Here is a 26145-nt window from a genome sequence, read left to right on the forward strand (position 1 = left end):
AATTTATAACGACGTGTCATCGTTCTAATCCTTTAAGTGAAATTGAAAAGAATGATCCGAAAAGTATTTCAATGAATAGGCAAAGTTATTCTAAGTACGAGAGAAAGAGGGATAAATAATAACGTTTCGTTTCAAAAAATGAATAAAACAAATATAAAATTGATCGCTCGATATTATTAAATATAATAAATGGTTTGTCGATTAAACCGAGCGTCTAGACGATTTGCATCATGCTATCGCGAACTAATCACTTAAAGGATTAAGCAACCATTCACTGGTTGCCACCAAAATTACCAACAAGTTAAGAGCAAAGATAGAAACGAGTTAGAGTACACACCGTCTCTTTCTACAATTGGAGACAGTTTATTCTTAACAGCGTATTGATTCGCGAGTGTGCGAGGCGTTATTTTTAGAGAGGAAGCGTGTATTGAAAGTAAAGTTGAAAATTAGCCGACCTTGCTTCTCTCGTTAATCACGAGAGCAGCTTCGACGAAAGGTCGATCGATCGAACATCGCGTGCGCGCCCCTACCGGCTGCTCTTTCTTCCTCCAGTTGCCCGAAACCGCGCCAATTTTTCCGTCTCTCTCTTCCGGTCATCGATTTCGCACCTTGAACGGCTAGTTTTCAATCAGCAAGTTCTCGTGGTCGGCGAAAGTTAAAGCGAATTTTCGAGCGTGTTTCGTTGATCGTCTGCTCGATGTCTCGCAATTTCGAAACTTTGATAACACGATTACTGTCTCGTAGCGATTCCACGAATATAATTCACCGGTTACTCTCCTCCCTCGAACGGTCTGATTTTCTCATTAAACTTCTCTTCTTTCTTTTGTATTTTTATGTTAAAAAAAAAAAAAAAAGAAAAAAACGAACGAGAAAAAATATTTTATCGTAAATACTCTTGTTTCTTGTTAATTCATTCATTTCATCGGCTTTCTGAATATTCGTCACTTCACATTAGTCATTCTTAGGACAGGAATGGGTTTAAAGATAAAAAAGTTTCAGAGATATTTTTTCGCAAGTGAATACTGTCCATTAGCGAAGAACAACTTTCGAGAGCAACTCTTGACAGTTTTACTCTCAAATGCGCCCTTAGACATGAAATGCCATTTTTCTTTTTTTTTTTTTTTTTTAAATTCTTAAAAGCGCAATCTTTCATCCATGCTGTTTCATTTCGAACGCATTCATTGTCGTACTTATCTTCCGTGTATTACACATTTAATCGCGAGAAATACAGTGGAATTGTGCATCGAGGAAATCGATACCCCTTTGGCTTTTATTTTAATAAATTTGCCGTTAATACGTTTATCCGTATCCAAGCGGGAAATTGCACGAAACCGAAGGCAACAATCGAATTAACGTCGAATCCCGAATATTTTGAAATCGAGTTGAACTGAAAGCCTCCAGAAACAACAATACAATGATCTAAATGCATACACGCAATTTTGTCTCTTGCTCGTCGAAAAGCAATCGAGAAAGAGACATATCGGATAATCTTGACACTTTTGGGATCACGAGTGTAACGAAGATAAATTTCATGATCTTTCATTTCTTTTTTTGTTTGATTAAAACGTTCTGGCAAAAACAACGTTTGCGACGAAATAAATTTGTATTTTCCAACAGTGGTATGTTTCGTAAACATCTCACAATCTGAAACGTTGTTAATTAAACAATCTGCCTGAACTTATTAGAGCCATTCGTTACGTCGGTGATCATGTTTAAAGCGATGTAATTACGCTTTTCGTGTTATAAATTCTTGCTCGATTCGTATGTTCAACATCTCCTTCCGATCAGTGGGATGTCCATTGGCGAAACAGTTGTATTAGTTAACATTGGTTCTGAACTAATTCAACAATCTCTTGTGCCTCTTCGGTTATGTATATTTACCGTAAGTGAAAACGTGGAGGATCGATTTAGCGAGTGCACTTGCAGATTATGATACATTGTTATTGATATCACTTCGTGTTCTACGTGATTAATTTCTCGGTTTATCGATGGTCCATTAATATTCTTCAATCTACGATGTTCGATATTCCGACTTTATTAATTATGGCAGAGATTGATTTGCGATCTATTTTCTATCGAGTTAAAAGATATTATCCCGATAAACCTCTTTCTTCTTTATTTTCTCATCGAAATATATAAAAATTCTGAAATACAATTATCGTAACAAATTTCAATTTAATCAACTCGTTTAATATATCGTCACCTCTTTGTTTCAATTAAATAACGCACGTTCAAATCTCAGCGATGCAATTTAAGGCCAATATCCTTAAATCGTTCATCCCAATTTCCAATTTTTCACTCTTCCATTTCTGTCTTCTCTAATTTCCAACGCCCCTATCCGGTCCAATTAGAAATAACTCATGTCGAGAGTGTCGCGAAACGTCGAATTTCGAAAAAAAAAAAAAAAAAAAAGATCAATGGAACAACGCAATTGCACGCGTTCGCGTGATCGGGAAACGAAGATCCGATTCCCACAACGTACGACTGCAACCACACCCATTATCCTATCGCGACGAAACGACGCAGAATCGGGGGAAGGCAGCGCGCGCGGATAACGAAATGGTCTATCGCGATGCATCTTTCGTTTACAGCCAACTCGTAACTTCATTACGCGGGCCAAGTTCTACCAAGTTGTGCCCCGGTGTTCGTTCAAAGTTCTGCCCGCCAGATAACCGGACCTAAGTGCACCGGATAAATTATGTAGTTTTGTATGCGGCTCCGCCCTCCGACTTATGCGAGTGACGCGGCTCGCTTGATTCCTTCAATCGAATCTCTCCTTCACTCGATTGAAGACTTTGTCGCGTGGTGGTCGATTTTCGTCCATCTTCTTCACCAATTTCGATCGGTTAATCACAAGCCTCGAGTAACCTTAGTTAAGGCTATCGTGGAACGATTCAATTGGAAAAAGATACGATAGGATTCGTACTTGATATTTTTTGGATCGAGGAAAGAAATTCTTTTTGAGTTTTGGAGATCTTTTGGAAAGGGAAAATTGTTGAGTTGAATTTAAAGTAATCAAAATTTTCGGTTAGCTAGATTTGATTCCTTTGATATTCGTCTCTTTTAAGTAATACTCGAAAAAGGAATGGTGGTAATGGTTTGTTTTCGAAATTGATCAGATTTTGCTCGAAATGCAGCAATTTCTCGCAAAGATTTATCAACGAATAAGGTTTTAATTAGAATTTTCGTTATACTTTCTCGATCGAATTTCATGTCCAGATCATTTTTATAAATATTCCCTTATGCAGTGCAGACTCTTCGATTGTTCCTTCTTTACAGAAAGAGAAACATTAGAGATATGCCTAGAACGAAAGATTCTCCAATCTGGAGAATCGATTAAAAGTTTCGAACTGATCCATTATATTGATCGAACGATGGCAGAGGGATCCACTAATCATTATAAGATTGTTTATTCTGTTTGTTTGTGCATACAGTATTCCGTATTCTGTACTATCTAACGTCTGATGGATCCGGGTTTACAGTTTCTCGTGTACTTATCTACACTGCGATGTCTAGTCACGAACAGCTATAAGATTGAATGACAGGAATTACCATTTGTGTCGTTGGCTCTATACACCACGTATCCACATCCTATCGACCAACTTGCAATCCTACTTGCGACACATTCAAGTAACAGAAATATCCATTGACAGTGTTCTAAGGATGCTATTGTCGTCTCTTATAGGATAAATATATTGTCTTCGATAAAACGTCGCGCCAGACAATTTTTCTCTGTCTTACTTTCGTATTTTATTATTGGACACCGTGTTTTCTTTTAATCAATTATTTGTTTCTTTTGCCTTTGCGTTACTCGGCAATTTCTTCCATTGTCAATCTATTTAAACGGTAATTTAAATGGCTGCGATTGAAGAGTTGATTTCTTTGCGGAACACAAGGAGCTGCACGCAAAGTGGTCGATTCTTCAAGAAAATTTATGTAATAATTTGTATCATTCCAAATTGTCGTTATTCAAAAATTTTATATATATATTGTATAAAGTATCGGGGAAGAAAAAAGTATACAGAAAAGAATTAATTATTATTCCTAAGTATTCGATATTTAAATACTTAGAATTCAACCTGTAAGTATTTTAAGCGATTTTGAGCACGTTCTAAAATTTACAGTTTAAATTGATCGATAATCAAATGATATTAACGCGTGATTCTTTATGCGAATTTAAACAGTCATTGAACGAAGTCATTTCGAGTGTGAAATTGAGTGTATTTTTAAGAGTAAATGAAGATGAGATTAGACAAGAGAATATGACAGAGTCGTGAAAAGATTCAGTAATCTGTGACTATGGAGTCAGTGGACAAAAAAAAAAAAAAAAAAGAAAGAAAAGAAGAAAAGGAAGGCTCACAATGGGCGACGATGGTCTCCTTCAGTTCGCATGCATATTTCTGTGCTTTGCATTCAGACCGGTAACGGCCGACCGATCTTTTGGGCTCGCGAGACCAAAGAAAAGGAAGGGGGAAATAAGAGGTAGGTTCCTCCCTGATGAAGAAGCTTCTTAAAGAGACAACGATGAATGGGTCGCATGTTACGCTTCATACGATGTTCAAATCGTTACGCGATTCTTCTAACATTTTTGATGAATTTTACAACAAATGGAAAATTCAACGTGAAAATCAAACTAATTTGCAAAGTAATTTATTTCGAAAATAAATTACGCCGAGTTTATTGTTAATTCTCAATGATTAAATTCTTTATTGTGTAGACGAATGCATGCATGAAACGTATGTAAATACCGTCATACGAAACTCTCAATGTTACAAAAGATCCGATCCATCTCGAGATTAACGGTTGAACTTCTTGATACATGCATACGGCACGATACAATTCAAAGAAACATTTTATCCACTCTATGTTTCCAATCATTTTTTATCAATTCTAATTTTTTCAATTTGCGTAAAATATAATTGAATCATCTGGTATCTAGATTTTTCAAGTAGAAATATTTTTTTACTCGTCACGATATAAATTAGTAAATAGTAATTTCTCTATTTACGGCTAATTCTTGATTTCTTCGTTTCCTCGTACGTTTAAATTTCACCGTTCGAAAGTTTCACTGCCCCTCCTGCTGCGACAAAAACAGATTTAAGCCTTTGCAGTTCCCGCGGTTTCCTTCCCGAGAAACGTTTTTAACCCATCCCCTCCTCTTTTTGCCCCTCTCTCGCCGCGTCAATCGGCCGTTTTTCTCGCGAATTCGTAGAAATACGAAGAATAGGGCCGATTTACAATTCCTCAAACGCGCTCGCGCCACCAAAGTTTTAACTTTGCGAGAATCGCTGTTCTATTGTCGTGGAGCTACAATCGCCCGACTCTACACACTTCTTTCTCTACTTTGATCATTGTTCCATCGACGTATCGCACGATGAGTGAGCGAACGTATATTTTTCAGTAAATTTCCAAAATCGTAGTCGAGATGACGTCGAGAGAATTCTCTTATTTCGTTTCTCGTGTAGATGGAAATATTTAATCCTTTGCTTTATGCACGATGTCCCGAAAGACATCGTGGCTTTTTAACGAAACCGAGAGATTTTGAAAGCTGTTTATTACAAATTTCATCGTGTGAAAATATCAATCGTGCACGAATCGCTTCGAACGAAATTAAATATTGATCATCCAGATTAAATTGTAAGAGGGTAATATCGATATTGCTTTTCAACGAGTTTCCTATCTCTAAACGGCTCTTCGAAATCTTAATGGGTTAAATTAATTATCTCCATTGCGGTACAGACAAAGTGAACGAGGTAAAGAAGAAACATATTCACAGGAATTTAGTTACAAGCGATGCATATTTTTTCGTGCTCGTCCATACAGTTAGTTTGTCACTATTGTTCGAAACTTTTGTCTGACAAAATCCTGGCCCACTGTTTGCCAGTTGTTTCACGTTGTGGACCCTTGATTTCTCGCCTCCCCTCCCCCATTGACATTATCCGATATTTGTTTGCCGCACAATCAATATTAACACTGTTCTCGACGCTCTAATGAAAGCGAAACACGGCTTCCGGTCACGCCTGTACGCGCATGCATTCCGGTGCACGTATTTCGTGTTATCTTCGCGTACCGCAAGTATTTGCCATCGACTACGATACACCGACTTTGCAATTTTCTTTTTTTTCCTTTTTTTTCTTTTTTTTTTTTTTCTCTCATACCCACGCACACATGTGCCGTTAAAATATTTAGATATCGCTGTTGTAGTCACGTAGCGGCTTTTTGACTCAGCTATGCGTACAAATTCCATCTGCTATTTAAATTCCGTGAAATATTTACCATTCCACGGGATACGCTCCGCTTTTGTAAGAAGGAATATTTCGCTCTTCTTTGATTAATCTTTCTTTCTTTTTTTTTTTTTTTTTTTTTAGAATGCAATGATAGGTTTTACATCATTTTTACCAGAAGCTTGAATACTTAAACATGGATCTTTTATTGAGAAATATCGTGTAACGCCATCCATATTTTGACGGAATATTTTGCAGTAAAATATCGATATTTCTGAATGAAAATTCACGCGGAAAAGATATCGCGGAATATGGGATCACGAATTGAAAAAAAAAAAAAAGATATCAAAGATAAAAGGAGATAAAGGGGATAGATGGGAGATAAATTCCCTTTTGTTTCAATTATTCAAGCATCGATCGCTTAAAGGAATAGTAGGAAAAATAATTACGCAGCCACCAAGCGTGTATAGGAAGCTCCATTTAACTGATAGGATTATCGCGAAGACGCGTGAGGCAAGTTGGGAAAGTGGAAATGGATGGAAAAAGTTGGTCGATCGTCTACTAGCCAATAACCTACATACGAAGAAAGTTGAGCATCACGGCTCTGCTGGGACATCCGCGGTATAAATTAAAAGGGGTTTAATTCATCGCTTGCTTCTTAGACACACACACGGAGGGGACACACAATCGCGTGTGTTTCTTAATTTTGTAACGTTAGCTACGCGAATCTCGTTGCCTCTGTGGACATCGCTCGATGAAAATTTTAGCAACAAAATTATTCATAGAAAGGTATAAAAAGAAACGATAATTTTCGAACTTTGGTAAATTTAACGGACCGTCTAAAAAGAGGAAAAAAATATTCACATTGATGAAAAAAATGTTGTCGAATTTCTTTTGAACCGATGTATTTTTAATCTTATGAAAAGTTATTTGAAAAAATATGCAAAAATTATTCATTTTCATGGGAAATATCCTTGAATTTCTTTTTTTTTTTTTTTTAGTTTTGAATATGTCACGTTATTAAAGGATACGTATAAAAATATACATATGAGGATGTTTTCTTTTCGCAAGAAAGTACGCGTTTGAAATGCACGAGATAACATAATTTTTTCGTTGTCGAACAGACCCCTTTTTTCGAACGAGTGATTTAAGCTCGATTGGTACGCGAATGTTGCAGGCTGGGTGAAAGAAACGAGTAAGTAATTCGCTCGTAGTATTTGCGTAATGATATTTTCGCGTGCCAGTGACCGGGATATCAGTTAAACGAATCGGAATGCGATTAATCTCGGTATCGATTTTATGACGCGGAGCGGCGAACTTTGACTCACGTTGCGAAGGCAACCAGCATTTCAGCAAAATATACTATTAAACTCACGCAATTGACTGTTTACTTTCGACGAGATATTATCGAGATTAAAACGAAAACGTTTTAAATTAGCAAGTTAAGTTGTTAAGCTCACTAAATTAATAAACATATTCGGTTGAATTTTTCTCTTGATTTATGCGTACAGATAATTGTTTTTCTATCTTGCTTTTTTAGCAAGTTTTAAAATATTTAAAAAAACGTATAAGGTTTGAGGAAGGATTTAAAATTCGCGTGACACGCGATCATTATCGTAAAGCTTCGTATCCTTTTATTTGTACGTAAAGCCATAAATAAGCGCATAATGTTGTGCATATTTACCGAAGGTTATAATCCAATCATGGATTTTCGAGAGCTTCCCGAAGGATTTGTTAAAGATAGACTCGCGATGAGATATACAACACATATTGTTTTTATTCTACACTTTTACACAAGTTTAAAAAAATTAATTTCTCTCATTTTATTTATAAGTTTCGGCAATATAAGTTTTTTCATAGAAACATCGATCGATTGTAGAATTTTTTTTAATTAACGAGACATTTTCCTTGAAGTTTTTTTTTTAATAAAAATATGTAATATTCACTTAGGATCGTTTCTTAACACGTCGACAAAGCTTCCCTTATTTATCCAATATCGGTACATCGTCGGTAACCTTCTTGATTTTGGCAGACGGTAAAGCTTGCAGAGCTTGCAAAGCCTTTTACCGACATTATCGACTGCCAAAAAGCTCGGAATTTTCGTTGGGACGAGAACACTTGCAAGCTCAAGAGCACTGGTAAGCGCTTCGGTGCTTTCGTTGGTAAAATAGAGAATCACGCTGAGATTGTTTTCGTTCTCATCGATTGTCAATATCAATTTCTGTATTACAAATTGTTGGATAAAATCTTCAATATCTTCTGTCATTCATTTTCTTTCGTTTTACTAATCAAATTCTCAAAATTCATCTAATAACAAACGTGTAACATTTAAAACTCGAGCTTCTATATTTGACAGTTCTGATTGTAATTTATCCTTACGTGAAAAATTATTTAATAATATACTTATATTAAATTGAAACGTTGAGAAAAAAAAATTGCAATCATCATCGTATTTTCCATTTTTCGTTGTACATTATATATTTTAGCTTTTTTACATTAACATCGAATAATAATTATTATTTCAATCAATAATGACAAAGGCAATACAAAGGAAACGAGTAATTATAATTTGAATCTATTAAACAACTAGCATTATTAATAATCTAACTATTAATATATAATTCATTAATAATTCAACTGCAATACTATAAATTAATATTATTAATTGGCAGAATGAAACTTCTGCTTATTAAATTATTTACATTTATTTACTATAATTAATAATAATTACGATGCATTATATCTATAATAATTTACAATTAGTTTCGTAACAAAATACGAGTAAACGTTTGCCTAATTCCATCGAGCCTTGTCAAGATCAAAATGTGCGAAAATAAAGACGATAAACAAACCGAAATATCATTTTCGTTCTCTTGCGCTAATAAACAAAATCGAGGCAGAAAAGTTCACTTAATGTTATCGTGACAATTCAAACAAACAAATTCCGGAGATACTCAGTACGTCGGCGCCCGTGTCAGTGACTCCATCGAGCGGATGAAGGACTCTCTGCGAAGGAAAATTTAAGACGCAAATAACGCTGATCCAAATGGTAACTTCTTCTGCCACAGACAGGTATATTTATCATTTGTATAAACTAACATTAAATTCGAGTTCAATCATTGTACTAACAACCTATATATATATATAAATTTCTAATTTTGTATCAATCGAATTTCTCGAAATTTCGATACCTCCAAACCTTCTACCGTTAAAGTTTATCATTTCATTCTCACGCATCGCGACTCAAATTACAAGCATCGATCTCTCTTCCACTTTCTTTCGTCTACAGATGAAAGAATGGAAGATACAGCGTCATCAAATCACGATTTTTCCTTTCGTGTCGTAGTTTCGCCGGCACGGACAGCGTGTTGTATCGTCTGAGAGGGACGAAAGACAGTTGGGCCGCGTGTAAAATCCGATTTCTGTCCTGATTACTTTGGCGTGTCGTCCAGCGGGTTTTTTTCTCGTGCGGGTGTTGGCTGGGTGTCGGCCGGAGGTCCATCAATTCCCTCAAACTCGGTTCATCGAACGAGCGCAAGAGCTCGTCGATATGGGGGTGGTGGTTGGCCGGGTTGGAGATTGGCCGGAAAATGAAGCGGGAGAAGGGGTTGGGAGGGTGTCCATCGCGGGGATGGAGCATCACCGAGCAAAATGGACGGGGATAGCCGCGCAAAAAGAGCGATGGTTAAAAGCCAGGCTTGAATTCCCATCGATCCTAAGTGGTGGAAAATTTTCGTGCTCGCTGGTACACGATTTTCGGGCCAATGAATATCGCGGTCAGGGTATACGTATAAAGGAATCCCTGTCCGTTGCACGGACACGTATGCTCGTTGCCCCGAGCCCAGGGTGCATCTGTAATCTTGCCGCGGATTTATGCGTATAATGCGGCATGATTTAAAAGGCTGCGGAGAGAAAAGGAGGAAAGAATTCGACCGACCGTTCAGAACAATTAATCTGTGTGAAGAGTAGGCGTATAGTGGACGTAGGGATATTTAGAATGGTGTATTTTTAAAAGTGGAGGGAATTACAAATGGAAGTTAAATTAAACGAATGCTCGTTAGTTTTGAATTTTCGTATTAATTGAGAGTGACGATTATGTCTGGGATACGGCTGGTCTTTCAAAGGCAAATGAAGTGTGAAATGAGCGAGAGGCGCGAGGTGTAAAACGTGGAATAAAAACGCGTACGGTCTGTTGACGATCTGTTTTTATAGGTAACGGTTATGAGAGGAAAGAAATGCTCGTATACACGTGCGCTATTAGTTTCATAAAATTTTCACGCGCGGCTCGGTGAATATCACCGCGCAGTTATAATAAAATATCTGGAATTGGACGAAGGAGGGCCGACACAACGAGAATGGAGCGATTTTCAGAGAACGGATTCGTTGAATCCGTGGAAAAAAAAAAATCTTGTCTTTTAAGCGTATAGGGAAAAAAGAGAGAAAAAAAAGAGAAGGAAATTAATTTGAGCCTCCCTAACGAGGGGTATCGTAAATTTGCAAGTGCAGACGTATAATTAAACAGAAATTTTAATATATGTAATTAACGTATAATTAGACAGAAATTTTAATGGAATATATTCGTTAAACGAAATTTTCTCTCACTTTGTTCTTTATTATTTTTTTTATGATTAAAGAGCAAAATACCAGACGATGAATACTTTTTGTATGCAACAAATTTCGTACGAATATGGCCAAAAATAATGCATATAATAACGTCGTATCGATTTCTTAGATAAATTTAGTACTTCAGACTTTGAGATCAATCATTTTATCCCCCTAATTCTCTTTTATATTCTTTTTCTCTTTTATAACTTTTTGCCAATAAGCGATAAAAAAGGTTTCGCAAGATAAATCGTATTATAATATGAAAATGTTCCATGAATTTTTCCTTGATTCTTTTCACCGACAGAAATTAGAAATTTATTGATCCTTAATGCGAGCGTAATTAGCTGGAACAAGGGAGGCGGAAAAGTAATCGATAATTTCTTCCGTCCAACTTTTTTCTCCTATTTTCCTTACCTCCTTTCCCATTGTTCGATTACCTTAATTACCTTTAATTTCCGTTCCATTCGATCGGGTCCTCTCTCCCCTCTTCCCTCCCTTCCTTTCTTTTCTCCTTGCTTCCTTCTTCGCTCTTACATTGTAACTTCTCTAAATTGGAATAATCCCTTTTCCTCAAACCCCTCAAGTCAACTTTTAAATCGCTTATCAGATTTCCTTTTTCCATTAAACAATTAACCTTTATATTCGAGCAACGAAAGCGACACGAATAAATCGGACACGAATTCGAAAAGAATTCGTGGAAAAAAAGAACCGCTTCGAATTTCGAAATATCCATATGCCAGCAATCGAGTTTCGTCGAAACAGAAAGAAAGAGAGAGATAGAGAGAGAGAGGGAGAGAGAGAGAGAGAGAGAGAAATAAAGAAAAAGAACGCCTCTTCAGCAATTCTTGCAAATATCAACGGCGAGTTAGATTTATTCGAGGAGCAATGTAACGGGGTCGCGCGAACTGCCGGCAATTCTCCTCCCTCCTTCTCCCTCTCTCAATCTTTATCCGAGTATAATGAAGACTCTCTATCTATTTACCTGGCCGCTTATCTCTGTTCCGATTATTTTCCCTTGTCGTCTTTGATTTACGATTCCGGGGCTATATTGTGTTCCGAGGTGGAACGCAGCCTCTTCCTCATGCATAATGCAGCGTCAGGATCAAAGAGCGTTTGGTACAAGGCACCCGTGTCTACGCCCCTACACGTTCACCTCTCGGTTAAATCTGTATCTGTCCATCGTACGTGTTGAAGGCGGGAAAAAGTGGCATTGTTGCGCGAATCCATTCTTGAAACGTTTATCGCTAGCCACGAATGATCCCTTTGGAGGATCGTTAACGTTTTCACCGATCATTCTTTATCGTGAGAGAAATTTGAATAACGCTATGAAAGATCGTTTTTTACGTACGCGATAAATTTCTTTTTTTTTTTTTTTTTTTTTTGTTAAAAATTGTAGAGAATTCTTGGTTCGTACGCTACGTTTCGGTAATTTGGCGGATTACCCGGTAACAAGTTCGTTGGAACTTGTCAACGTTAAGAACGATTGCTCAGAGTTTGGATTGACGTCGATTAAGAAAGTGAAATGATAAACGTTGTCGCGAAGATTTATGGAGAAATATCGGCGTGGTTAACGATTAATTTATAATCCAGCGAGGTAGTAGAGGAAAATGAGTTTGCGATAATTTATATTTCCATTAATTTTTTTTTTTTTTTTTTTTTTTTTAACGAAATTTATTATATTCCATTTCAGCAAATTGATCAAGATATCAGGGATATTTATGAGCGGTTGCGAACATAAATAAAAGCGCACAACTTACATGCCAGAAACGTTTCAACTATCTCGTGTACCATTATATTAAGCCCGGCAAAGCCACGAACGATCAAAGTTCTGGTAAAATATAGCTTAAGGGCTACAACTGGAGAGCGCTGCAGGAAAACGTGACGTAATTCCTTCAATTTTTTATCTCGATTAAAAGAGAGAACTGTTTGAAATATTCTCAGGAAAATTTTGCGATACTTTGGAAAATCCCCAGGAAACAAATTAATCTCGATTTAAATCTCTTCGTTGCTAATTTCAATTTACGAAAGAATGGATGATCGGACAACAAGTTTCTCGATCGCGTTAATAGTTGGCGAATATTTTATTACAAATTGAAATTTGATTGAATACGTTACGAGGGGAAAGAAAAAGAGTGAGGGGGAAGAGAAATAGGATTTATGGATTAAAAATAACCACTACTCTACTCTAGGGAAATTCATGTGGTTAGTTCGTTTCGAAATTTTAGATGCATAGAATTTTTTAGAAGCTTGTAACTGCGAAACTTTCGCGCGCCTTTGACGCTTCCGGTTGTATTGTTGCCGCTCGTTCGTTCATGTTGTACCATGGCCATTATTCTCTTTTCTATCCTCTCTCTCTCTCTCTCTCTCTCTCTCTCTCTCTCTCTCTCTCTCTCTCTCTCTCTCTTTCATTTCTATCATCGGATGATCGGAATAAACTTCATCGATGAAAAAAAGCAGGTTCGAGCGCATCGATGCTTTTTAATTCGATTAATACTCGGTTTTATGGCGATCGGCCAATATTTTTTTCCCTTTCATTTCGTTAATTTTAATGAGAAGATGAACGATTGAAAAATAGGGGAATCTCGTACGAGTCGGGAACGGGTCAATAATTGGCGTTGTTGAAGCGAAGAAATCCGACGATGTCCCTGATTAAATTCGTAATAAATTCGCTGGAAAAAACATTGAACGTGTTTTTCAAGTCCTACTTGCCATCGAATGACACGTCGTTTGCGTAAAATCGTCGACGACGAGATTACGCCCGTTGTTCCTGTTATTAAGCTTTCGTTTAATCTCGAATCGAATCCCATTTTGTATTCTTTTTTCCCCCTCGTTTCTTTTTCCTACGACGTGTATGGAATGGAATATTAAAGTTCTCGTCTCAATTTTCATTTCTACGTTTAATTACGTAATCATTAATATCCCGGGATCGATAGCTTCTCGTCTTTCGATCGATGTAATTTAACGAGACACGATTGAATAAGGATAGGCGGTGTGGAAAAATCCGTCGCGAGTCGAAGCTAGAGATTATCCAAGTTATCAAAGACGTCGAGGAAGAACCGATAATTGCAGCAGACTTTTTGAAAAAAGGGATTCTTGCGGAGAGATGATCCATTCCACTCTTCTAATTATCGATTTCCCATTTTCTTCTAAGATTAACGATTAATCTTATCATTTTTACAAATATATTTTTCCTTCTTCCTATTTTACATCTTTATTTCCATACATTCTTGACGAAATACCTTTGATTACTTTTCTCTTTTTTTTTTCTGTGGTTTAAAGTTGTGCAAATTTTGTTTTTTTTTTTTCTTCTCGTCAGAGAAAAAAATGATCGTCGCGTAGTAATTTTTCTAGACAATTTTCGTTTCGTCTTTTTCACGAAAGTAGATACAATTGTCGTTATTGTTGAGAAGCCGCTATTGGTAATATCGTTACAGTTGCACGAATGGTTCTCGTGTCCACTTTATTATACCTTCTCGCGTACACCGTATCAAGTTTTCGCACAGTAACGTGCACACGTTTTCATACAGAACCTCGAAATTGTTCAGAACACCGAGAATGTATTACGGGCCTTTGTGTTCGTGCCATATGGCCTTAATCTTCTTCAGTATCGTAAACAAAGGATCTTGTCCCGTTACATTGTCGACCTATCAGGCTTTTTCATCCCTCGTCATACCGGCAAACTTTCACACGCTCCCCTTGTTTTGCGAATTTACCCGTGGTAAGAAATTTGGTGAAATAACTGACGCGATAACAATGAATTATTACATTACATTTCTTTGTGTCATACATTCGTATTTAAACACGCCTCTTTCATAATTTAACTTTATTTATAAAGTCGATTGACTAATTACCTTAAGTTTATTAATAGAATTGAATTCGATACCAAACAGTATAATTCCATCTCTGTTTTGGAATACACCAAGATTATCTTCGAAAGAAAAAATCCCTTTCTAAGCGATCAAAAATTTGTTCGAATGGAAAAACGATTTCTTATCGTATCTTTGATAATTTAACTTTCTACTAATTCGATACCAAACAGTATAATTCAATCTCTGATTTGGAATACACCAAGATTATCTTCGAAAGAGAAAATCCTTTTCTAAGCGATTAAAAATTTATTCGAATGGAAAAACGAAACGATTTCTTATCGATCCCCATCCCTTCGATCCAAAACGAAGCTCGCTCCCTTTAATTAATATCACTGACAATTCGAAGCGATACCGTGCATCAAAACGGTGCTCTCTCGCTTCCTACACATTACTCTTTCGCTCGCCATATCGGGCAAGCATGTCCGAAACGAGTCGAGCCAGGGTAAGGACACGGATGAATTGATGTTCGAACAGGGAGAGCAATAAGGTCGGGCGAGATTTATGCCGGTCCTTAAATCAGGCGCATCGCATTCTTCACGAGGATTGACACGGAATCGACGTGGTCAACCTCTCCATTCGATCAGCTGTAAAGTTTATTCGAATTTCCAGATGAGAAGATGGGATGCAACGACGGACGTCGAATCGTCCGTCACGAGAGCACGCGCTTGTACGGGCGATAAAGTACACTAGGATTTTATGACCCTTCCCTTGTAACGAGCTCTTAATTTTCTCGAAATCCCGGCTGGATTACCTTCATGGTGTCCGCGCGAATACGCACCACGCGCCCATAATTTCGGCGCAATAAACAAGAAATATTTTCTTGATCGCTAATTTTACGTAACTGCGCGACTGGAAAATTCGTGGAGGATGTTTATAGAGTCTTTAGTGATTACGTGGACTAATGACTTAATTCATTAAGAGATAAGAGTTTCTTCTGGAAGGATGCGAAAGATGGTGTTTTCCAATGTTGGGTAATATTTCTTTGAAACGCTATTCAATTTGGCGTCTATCTAGAAGTAATTTAAAAGATTTAGGCTAATCTGAATTTAGATTGAAAGATTAATTGAGTTAAGATATTTTTAATTTTTTTTTCTATTTTTAGAATTGTGGATTTTATAATAATAACAAAACAATAATATATTCGAAATTTCTTTGATTATTATAGACATCTCGGGATGTAAAATCTTCTTTGTTTTGAATTTAAATAACTCGATTAATCTGAACGAGGATTTAGATTACAAGTTTGTGCATAGATAACGTTTTTATTGGATGTTAGCGATATAAACGTGATTCGTGAAATATTATCGTTTAGTTTATTCTATATAAAATTAATTGATTTTTCTTCTCCGGAAAAAAAGTTCATTTCTTGATATTTTCATAGTTCGTCGTCAAAAAATTTTACCGAATGATAACATCAATTCGGTCACATCATACTTGATTCTATTTCATTATTTCTTCTTTTTCGTAATAAAAGGGGCACGTATCGTATAATTGAATATTTATTTTCATTCTGGCTCAATTATGTGTGCATTTGTGCACATATATATATATATATTGGAAACAAAATTATTGTCGTCACATTTATTTTTATCCGTTTCCTTATCTTTATATAATCATTCTCAGTTTTCAAAAATCGTGCTCTTTTCGTTCCACAATGCACGGAGGAAAGGAAAGAATCCTCGTGATATCGTTTTTTGGACGAGGGCTGCTTCATGGTTACGCGCGCACTCTCGTGCAAATCTGAATTCACTTACGAGTGTGGGTTCTCCGATAGAAAAATCGTGTATGATCGGTAGACGGTTGTGGAGTAGCAATAAGTCGTTTCCATTCTTTGCGGTTCATCCGAGAGTAATGTCGAGCAGCCTGAACTCCTCGAGCAAGTTTTGTCATGGAGGCTGGCTGCTCCACAATGCCATATGCAACTCGAATTGATTTCGAATTCCTACAATTCGAAGCAGGAAACTCTTCCACGATCCGGAGGATCCATATCGCTTTCTCTCGACGCGATATCTGTTGGGAAATTCGGTAACGAAGACAATGGTTTTGAATACGTGTATTTCATCGTTAACTCGATACGATTCCGTCTTGTTCTCGTCTGTAATTATGAAATTGGATCGTGTACTGTTACTCGATAATGAAAGAAGAAAAGTGTCGAAAACGTGAAATTTTTCAGGGGGAAAGATGTGGAAGCTAATTCATTACGTTTCATCACGTATGTAAAACAGAGTTTCGTTCGAAATATTGATCTTCTATTGTTTATGACATTTTTACAATTGATAGGAAAATAAGGGAAAGTACATCTCGCAAGAATGAGATTTTTTTTTCAATATTCGTGTAGCTGTGGAATCAAATATGATGCCTTATTCGTATTTATATACGATATTGGTATTATTTTAATTAATTTATAATTGTGTGCATATTGCTTGTAAGATTTTCACTCTCACTATGTGCAGTTACTAATCAATGAATCAGGATTGTTTTCATTCTTTTTAACAAATTGAAACTTTAGAAAAGGGGAATCAGTAATTTTGTGTGAAAAATTGTTGCTCTAATTCTGCATGTAATTGTAAATTAATCGGGACAATAATAATCTATACAACTCAACTTCCCCCGATAATTTCGATTCGCATTGATTTCACAAGTAAAATTGCGCGTTGATTCAAACCGAAGGGAGACAGCGTAATTTAATTAAGTTGTAAAACGCATTCGTGTATTTCAGTTTACATTTTGCGTAATTACCTGGTATAATCACAAATCCATAGTGTCGGTCAACTGTTCTATTAATTCATCGATGTCAAACTTTGTCTGAATTCGTTGCATTCTCGACTCGCAAAGCTATTAGCAAAATGTCGAGTGGATGGAAGTTTGTAATCATTCACCATGTCACGAGCTATTTCCTCTAAAACTATTATGATCTTTCTTTTTTCTCTTTCTTCTTTTTCTTTTCTTTGGATTGAACGGTATATACGAGAGCCGATCATTCAAAATGAAAGCGATTTTAGGGATGAATCTCAGAGTAGTGTAGCGATTTAAAAAATATATCTTCAGTGAATTCTCATGTATAAAATTGTATAACGATATTCCAGTAATAATTTCAGAGAAAATATCTTTAACTCTTTGTGCATCCCGATATTTATAGAATATACTTTTATCGGGTTAAACCGTAATTCAACAGGAAGAGCAAGAAAAGTGATTAAATTTAAGCTATTCGGTAGCAAGAGAAGTAGTATACCAGGAGAGAAGAAAACAACTTGAAATTAAACACATTTCGACTTGATTTATTCCTCGAATAAATCTTCCCCATTTTCTCTCGATCTTCTAGACAATACCGTTAAGTGATTTTAATAGAATCTTCTTGCGTTTCGTTGCGAGCGCAATCGGACGAACAATCGATTGCAAAATGTCCGCAGTTCCACGGAGAGACGATTTCGTGGATTTCATTCGTTTCTACACATCGTACGTTCAGACATTTTTTTTCTTTTCTTTTTTTCCCCCGTTTCGTTTTCAGCCTGAACAGTGAAATTCTCTGGTCACGGAGATCGGAAAACAAACGCAACTGCGAACGAATGAACACGATGTCGTCCGTAACGATTCTGTCGAGAAAGAGGAGATATGTTTCGAAAAACGAATCTTTGGAAAACTGTCGATATAGTGGCAAGAAGAGTATATCGTTATTTCGTTATCAATGAATGAACGTAATCGAGTTAAAACGAGAATTTCGATCGATGAAAAATGGATATTTCGAGATTGGATCTAAGACGATTTCCGATGCTTTTCGTGAGATTAATTTCAGAAACTAATTTATATGATAGGTGTGTTTCACAATGTTAACAATGGATCCACGCGTGCAATTAAAGGAAATGTAAATGCTCGATATTCGCGCTATAAATCTCACTTAAGGAAATCAATTTCCCATGGGGATAAGTTTGTTAACAGCTCGCCATTTCTTCGCTCGATATTCTTTGAGAGCAATTTGTTTGGGAAATAAATGGACGTTCATTCGATAATTGCAATTGGTGCTGTTTCATAATTGAGTTTGAGAAATTATTTTCTGTGAAAGCTACGAAATTTACGACTTAATCTCGAATAAAAATTGCATCCCGCATATCGAATCGTTTCGTTTTCATTAAAAAATTTATTAAAAGGACAACAACCTATTGTTTCGTATAAAAATTCTGCAAAAAAAGAAAAGAGAGTGGAAATAGGAGTGACCGTGACGGACGAGAAGGGAGAGAAAAAAAAAAAAGAATTCATTTAACCGGTTTCATTCCAGGATACTTTCTCTTTTCGCTCGACCTCGACGAAGGGAGAAAATATTTTTGGCCACAACGACGTCTGTCGTATTCGAAAATCCTTTGGTTTCTCTCGTTTCGTGTCATCGTCGAGTTTCGAGTGGATGAGCCGTCTCGTGGAGCAGACTATCGTCAAATAGAGCCGACACGAGTGCCTCCTAACCAGCTTTCCAGCTTCGTTCCCGCGTCCTCCTCGGCGCCCCTTGACCCATGTGAACTCGAGTGACGCAGCATAAATTACAAAAGCTCGTAGACTTTCGTCGCCGAGGCACGAAGTTTAAGGCAGCTTCGCGAAAAGTTTGAATATCTAGGAATCTGACCCTCTTTCTTCTTCTTCTTCTTCTTCTGTTTTTTTTTTTTTATTATTATTATTATTCTATACACTTCAACGCGATACTGGATTCGCTGGAGGACGATCTTTGATTAAAATATTAGAAAACAGTGTAGAGAATCGTTAATGAATCGTGTTCGTGAGAGCAAAAAATTTCACTGCTCGTATAAAGTAACAAAAGAGAGAAATTTCTGGAAGAAAAGAGGCTAGAAAATTCTGAAATTAAGTAGAAGATTTATTAATGACCATGTCGATCGATATTAAATCTAAGGATAAAGATCAAATTTTAACTTTGTGACAAATTTCAATACTTAATTTTTATTAATCGATACATATGTTTAAATAGTCACAGTACAAGGATGAAACGTGTGAATAACATCGTAAAAACGAGAAAAAGAATATTTTCATTGGAAAGTAACTACTTTCTATTGTGTTATCAAATTACGTTGACTGTTGCATTTATTATTTAATTTACAAGATCATTGAAACAATATCGGATAATGGTTATCATGGAAAATGGGACGGAAGAGGTGTGAAGAATTCATAGAGTTTCGTTGGTAGGATTGTTCGTGTGATAGGATGGTTTGCCCCGACGTTCGACAAACAGATAACGTTGACATTTGTAATGTATCATGCGAATATCGGTGGCATGCAGTGATAGAGCTGCAATGACGAATATTGCCAAATTCGTGCACCGTGAATATTCGATTCTCGTAAATCAGTCGAAGATCTAACAATCATTCACACCAACTAAATAATTCTTGTTATTCTTTTTTTTCTTTTTTGTTTGTTTTTTTTTTTTTTGCGACAATTCTTCAATGGTATACTCGTTTCATTAATAACAGACGAGTTATTGTGGTCTGTTAAAAAAAAAAAAATATTTCGAATTATTAGGATCCTTTTTTTAGCTGTTTTTGATATTTTATTTCCCCGTTAAAGAGGGGGGAAATATTTGGAAAATAACACGTACACGTGTCGAAAAATGAAAATTCTCATTTTATCACAGACATTGAACAAACATTTAATTGATAGCTGTACGTACGGCCCGTGAAAATGAAATTTAATTTTGCACTTCGCGATATTTATATTTTTTAATAAATGAAGAGATTGGGTAAATGATGTCAAATTTATTTTTACTCGGGTGTAAAAATTATGGTCACAATGAATTCAGCGCGTGTAATTGGTTTTGATTATCAGAGAAACAATTAATCCGCTAGACATTGATATTTATTGCGAGGTACAACTGTTCAAAACACGTAGCAAAAATTCGTAAAAAAAAAAAAAAAAAAAAAATATTAATATTAATAACGTCATACACTCGCGAACAATTTTGAAATAAATTCAGAAAATATTGTGAAAATTTTCTACTGTGAAATAAAAGGGATCGAACGAAAGAGCTTATAATGATTTATAATGATTAAATAAAGGTTCTACTTACAAGGGTTCGAGCGAGGTATTACTATTTCTCTTCCACAACACGAAGCAATAACGTTTCATTAAATTCAAAGTATCTTAAATTATAAATTTTCACAATGAGTGGAAGGAGAAAGGATAAAATTTCAAATATACGATGACTTTAAATCATAAACGGTTCCACTTAAGATATTTATACACGAGATTCGAATATTTCAATTAAATGAACGTCAAACTAAATAAATAATTTTGATTTTAATATGCATCTATGTATTTAAAATATTAAACGTAACGCCTTGCCAGAAAATCTCTCTCTTTATTTATATTTTATCACATTTCTCTTTTCTTTCTACCACGCCAACGTTTCATTCATTAAGTTCAAAGAATCTCGAGTTCACGTTCCAAGCTTCTTTCGAATCAAAGTGTCGAAAGAAAACACTCGTAAATATATTAAGAAATCGATCGCTGTACCAGGAACGAACGAGGGAAATTAAACGAACGATAGGGTGCACTTTCTTCGTTTATTTCTCGTTTTTACCGTCGCTGGGATGCACAAACTTGTAGGATATTAATAAAGTTCTGGGCTAAAGGTAAAGCTAGACGGTATCCTTTTTCGTCTCTAAACCTGAGACTCTTAAAAGTTGCCCTTCAGAGAAATGAAATTCCTACGGATTCCAGAGGGTAAGAGCGACTAAGCATCGGTAACTAAGGAAACTCGTTAACCAAGGTATCTAAAAAAGTTTTGCAACCATACGAACCTCATCAACTAGATAACCACCTAATAAAGTGCGAGAGAAATCTTCGATCATGGATCTCTTTCACGAAGCAATAATTTCTCTTTTTTCCCCAATCCATTCGATTCGCGAATTTTCATTCAACGAAACATGAATTTATATCGATCAGAAAATTAAAGATATAAATTAACGTTAACCATTAATAAGTTAGGAATAAGTTAGAAATTAATTCCCAGTTATTTAACAATCTCTGTCCCCGTTTGAAAAAAAAGATTATAAATATTTCATAAAAGTCACGATTCTAATTCTCGTATCATTGCAACTTGACAAGAACGTCTTGTTCCAAGTTCCGCCTATAAACTCGGTCGTCCACTCCCTTTCGTAACTCGGTCCACCGATTATTCAAAGACCGATACCATCTTTCGTCCCCGAATTCCCCCTGGAATTCACGCGGCTCAACGAGCAAAATTAACAAGGACGTAGGAATTAGCGACGTATAGAACGGGAAACAGCAATCGGTCCGCCCTCGTCACAGGGGCGTAATGCCATAAGGGATGTTTGCGGACGATAGTTTGCGGGCATCGTGGCAATTACTGATTATGCGGCCAATCGGCACGAGACAGGGGAATACCGACTACCACAGCTTGAGACGAGAGAATGATCGAGCGTGGCTTGCACGGATGCAACTGTCGTTGCACCTGCCAACCTATTGCATCTATCCTTGTATGTAGCAAACCCAATCTCCGCGGGTATAATGCGGCGACATTGGCGAAAATTACCGTCTCGATCTGATTTTGATGGAGATCGATGATGTGACCGGGATCGAATGGAAAAATTTTGAGGAATTTTTTCTTTTTTTTTTTTTTTTTTTTTTTCGGTCGCGACAATTATCACGATTTTATTTCCGCGTGTGCGTGTTAGATGTGCACATCGTTACGATACGCACAAGTTTCTTTTGTTGTTGTTTGTTCAATGTGTGCATTTATTAATCAAAACGTTTACAGAGTTTCTTGACCAATGAAATGTCCAGAGATTGATGATCTCTTATCTACGATCTGATATAATTTTTGTCATGAATCAAAATATAGTAAAATATGTAATTATTCTTGTAGCTATCTTGTTGAAGACGAAGAAAGGTGCAGGGATGTATGAAATTTGCTAGCTCGTTAGGAGCCAATCGCGTCCGTACATACAGAGCAAGCAATCACGGACATCTGCGGAGTCAGAAGGGCAGTCTGAGCTCGCGTGGCAAACAATTATCGTGATTATTATGTTTGCGTCACGAAGCGAAAATTGAACAGTGCTCCGACACGTCTTAATTGCCTCGAAGAGAACTCGCGTTTAACATAGTAATTAAAGGGGATACTCCAACGTATCCCCAGACATCGAATTATTTTAAAAACATTATTCCGTGAAATCTTTGTAAACTTTGTAACTCTTCGAATTTCAGGGACAAAAAAAACAGGGATAAAAATTGTACGAAAAATAGAAACAAATCTTTCGCGATCATTCTTCCGTGTCCTCTGTAATTCAAGATCCTATCTCCTTTCTGTTTACCAGACGAATTACCAGAAGAATATTCAAGTGGAAATAAAATATCTGATCAATTTGATTCTCTGACCGAGGGAAAGGAAATCGTCATCGACAGAATTTTATTCCGTCTCGATTGAAACGATTATTAATATTTCAGGGGCGGAGAAGGGCTTGGTTGGGGGGTGAAATTCCGACCGGTTGACCACGGTTCGTCGTCCATAATGACTTTTCTCGGGGACCGATTGCACTCGGTGGCGCGTCGAGTGGAAGAACTAGAGGGAAGAATCGGTTAAAAGAGGATAGGGAAGCAAGGTTGAACAGCTAATTGAAAGTTCTGACTTGGGGGTTGGAAAGTAGAGGCGTCGATGCCGTAATTGGCCTGGCGTATTATTAACGTCGTGGCGTGCCACTTATTTTAATGGACCTGGTAGGCGCGCAAATCTCGCCTCCCCTTTTCCTCGATCAACGGGATTCCTAGTCGCCGATTGTCGCCTCGATATCGTTCATTTGCCTAAATGGGCTTCGGTGTTGCGCACAGCTGCGTGCGTTTGGCAATTTGACGTCGCGTGTTTGTGCGTGCAACTTGGAGTGCAAAGGATTGGGTGGACTCTTGCTATGTGGATTAATTGGAAGGATTATGGATTTTTCCATTAAAATGTAAAATTGTTTTCAAATTTGTAATATTTTTTTTTTTTTTTACATTTTACAAGAAAATTTTTCGTGAAATTCTTTAATTATAGCAGGAACCAGATAGATTCATATTATACGAACTTGACAGATTCGTATAAGTTGTATTGGTACATAAAAAAAAGAGAGAAAGAAAGAGGATTTTGTAATAAAAATCCTAGATAAATATGATATTTCAAAGACAGCCAATGACGAATTTCACACATTAATCCTTTCCTCGTCTATTATTCATTTTCCACATCCACAGATACCGCTAATTGTTCCATTAAAAAGCTTCTTTAATAAATCATGGTCGGTAAAACCGTAAAGCGAGCGCGATTTTGTTTCAGAAAAATGGAATATAATAAAGAGAGAAATGGGAAATACTTGATAAGTCAAGTTGGGAATTTTGGAAATGGTCTGACCGGCGAGAGATCAAGGCAATCAGAAGTTTGCTCATTTCGTGAAGTAAAGTGGAAGCTGTTGGTCGTGGCAGGTGGTGGCCGAATACCGATATCCTTCGAACGATTCCGCGCGACCGCAACCGATCTCGCTAAGTGTTCTCGGAATTCCACTCGACGGTCGCATTCTGAACGTCCTGCGGGAAAGTCCACGGCTGCCTTCTGTCACCTAAATCAATTAAATATCTCGCGGTGTTAGCCTTTCTCCACGCTCCGCCGCTCTTCGCACCAGCATAGTTCGCGTTTACTCGAAGACGGATGCCGCGGGATAAATTGAAAATGGACCAAGGCTACGTGTTCGTTTAACCGTTAATACGTTCCTCCCCACCACGTGCGCGCACGATTATTAATTATATTTCCTATCCATCGAACACGCCAAACGATGATCGTGCTCGACGATACGTTTAAATACCGATATACCCACGATTATCGCTGCTTGATTCGTTTTAACGTAACATTTGGATTATTCGCCGCAATACCAAACGTAAATGCTCGAAAAGCTGAACACCGTTGAAACGCGAATCATTTGCATTTCACGATAGCGACGGTGTTGTTACGATTTATAGACGATCCCTCTACCGATTTCTCTAGTCACCTATTGCTCGATAACGATAATCGATCGTTATTACGAGTCTTCTCTCTTAACACCCATTCCTTTTGCTCCCCCTACTATTTTTTTTTTTAAAACTCGATAAAATTTCGTATTCGCTTCTTTCTACCGTTCTTCCTATTTTGAAGATTTTTTTCACCGATCGATTATATTGCAATTTCAATATTTGCTCGTAATCGATACGGTCAGCGGTCGAAAAATTACCAAATAATGCGAGACAATTTCGAAACGAGATGGTAGAAACGTTTTGTTCCATGTATACCGTCGAAACGAACTCGTATTGTTTCGTAAACCACCCCTTGTACGCTTTATTCGCGAGCCACGACGGAATCTCCGTGCATTGTTATCGCGTGCACGCACAAATGATGTCGGAGGAACCTTGATGAAACGACGGGTTATTATCCACATTGTTTCTCGTCGATTTCGACCGATTAAAAAGTAATCTAGATTATTTAGGACTGTTAAAATTACTCGTTCGTCGCCGATTTATCCAGTTCGTTAAACATACGTGTACACTCGATCTCTGAAATAACAATAATCATCTCTTTCACTCGAACATAAAATATTCAATAGGAGTCGTGCGTGAATTAATTTTATAACACAATATTCACTAAGATATTAAATCTACACGAACGATAAAATTTTTCGTACACGTTTATTGAATTATCTTCCAATAATTCATAAATTAATTACTATTATATAAAAAAAAAAAAGAAAGAAAGAAAAAATCAACGTTTCAAACGAGAATTGAATTGTATTTTTAAGTACCTTATATTTTTTTTCATACACCTCATCGACGCCGAGTTACGAAACCACTCGAAAACTCTCCAATAAAGTAGCAATTAATTTCCCTTTCGCCACTCGAATTTACCATCGATTTGCCGCGCAAGCAACCGAGCTTCTGAATATGCAAAAATCCCTCCCTCCCAACTTGTTTCATCCCAGCACCGGTTCAAAAATAACAGATGATTTCGCGAGCCCGTCATAAATCCAACTAGGGGTTAACCCCCTTAACAAGATATATTACTCACGATCGTCCAAATACCGCGCGAATATGCAAAACTCCGCGTTTATTCATTCACAAATTCCGGCTATCATCTTGCAATAAAAAAAAAGAAAGAAAGAAAAAAACGTGTCCGTTTAATCGCTCTAAATCGCGATTTAATCTCTCTCATCTTCGATTTTTCTTAAAATGTGAAAAAATCAAAACTTGTCATCTAAACACTCTTTCGTGCCTTCTATCATACATTCTTTTGAAATGATGCAAGTTCTGACATTATTACTAATTAGATGCTGTATCGAACGAGATGTTGACAAGAGAAACTGAGTCGTAGTTCGAGAAAAGTTGGAAAACGTTGAATTCTGAAACAACTCGTGCAATCAACTCGTGGACGATCAACAGCGCGG

At 36.8% G+C, this 26145-nt stretch overlaps 1 protein-coding gene across 6 annotated transcripts in view; it reads left to right on the plus strand.

Annotated features, from left to right (window-relative positions):
- Window positions 1–26145, plus strand: part of dlg1 (MAGUK family member discs large 1) — a 516408-nt gene that overhangs the window by 85266 nt on the left and 404997 nt on the right. The gene's annotated exons all lie outside the window — the stretch shown is intronic.

The sequence above is a fragment of the Apis florea genome, unplaced genomic scaffold (genome assembly GCF_048593485.1).
Source record: "Apis florea isolate Af1SG1 unplaced genomic scaffold, ASM4859348v1 contig_3326_pilon, whole genome shotgun sequence".
NCBI lineage: Eukaryota > Metazoa > Arthropoda > Insecta > Hymenoptera > Apidae > Apis > Apis florea.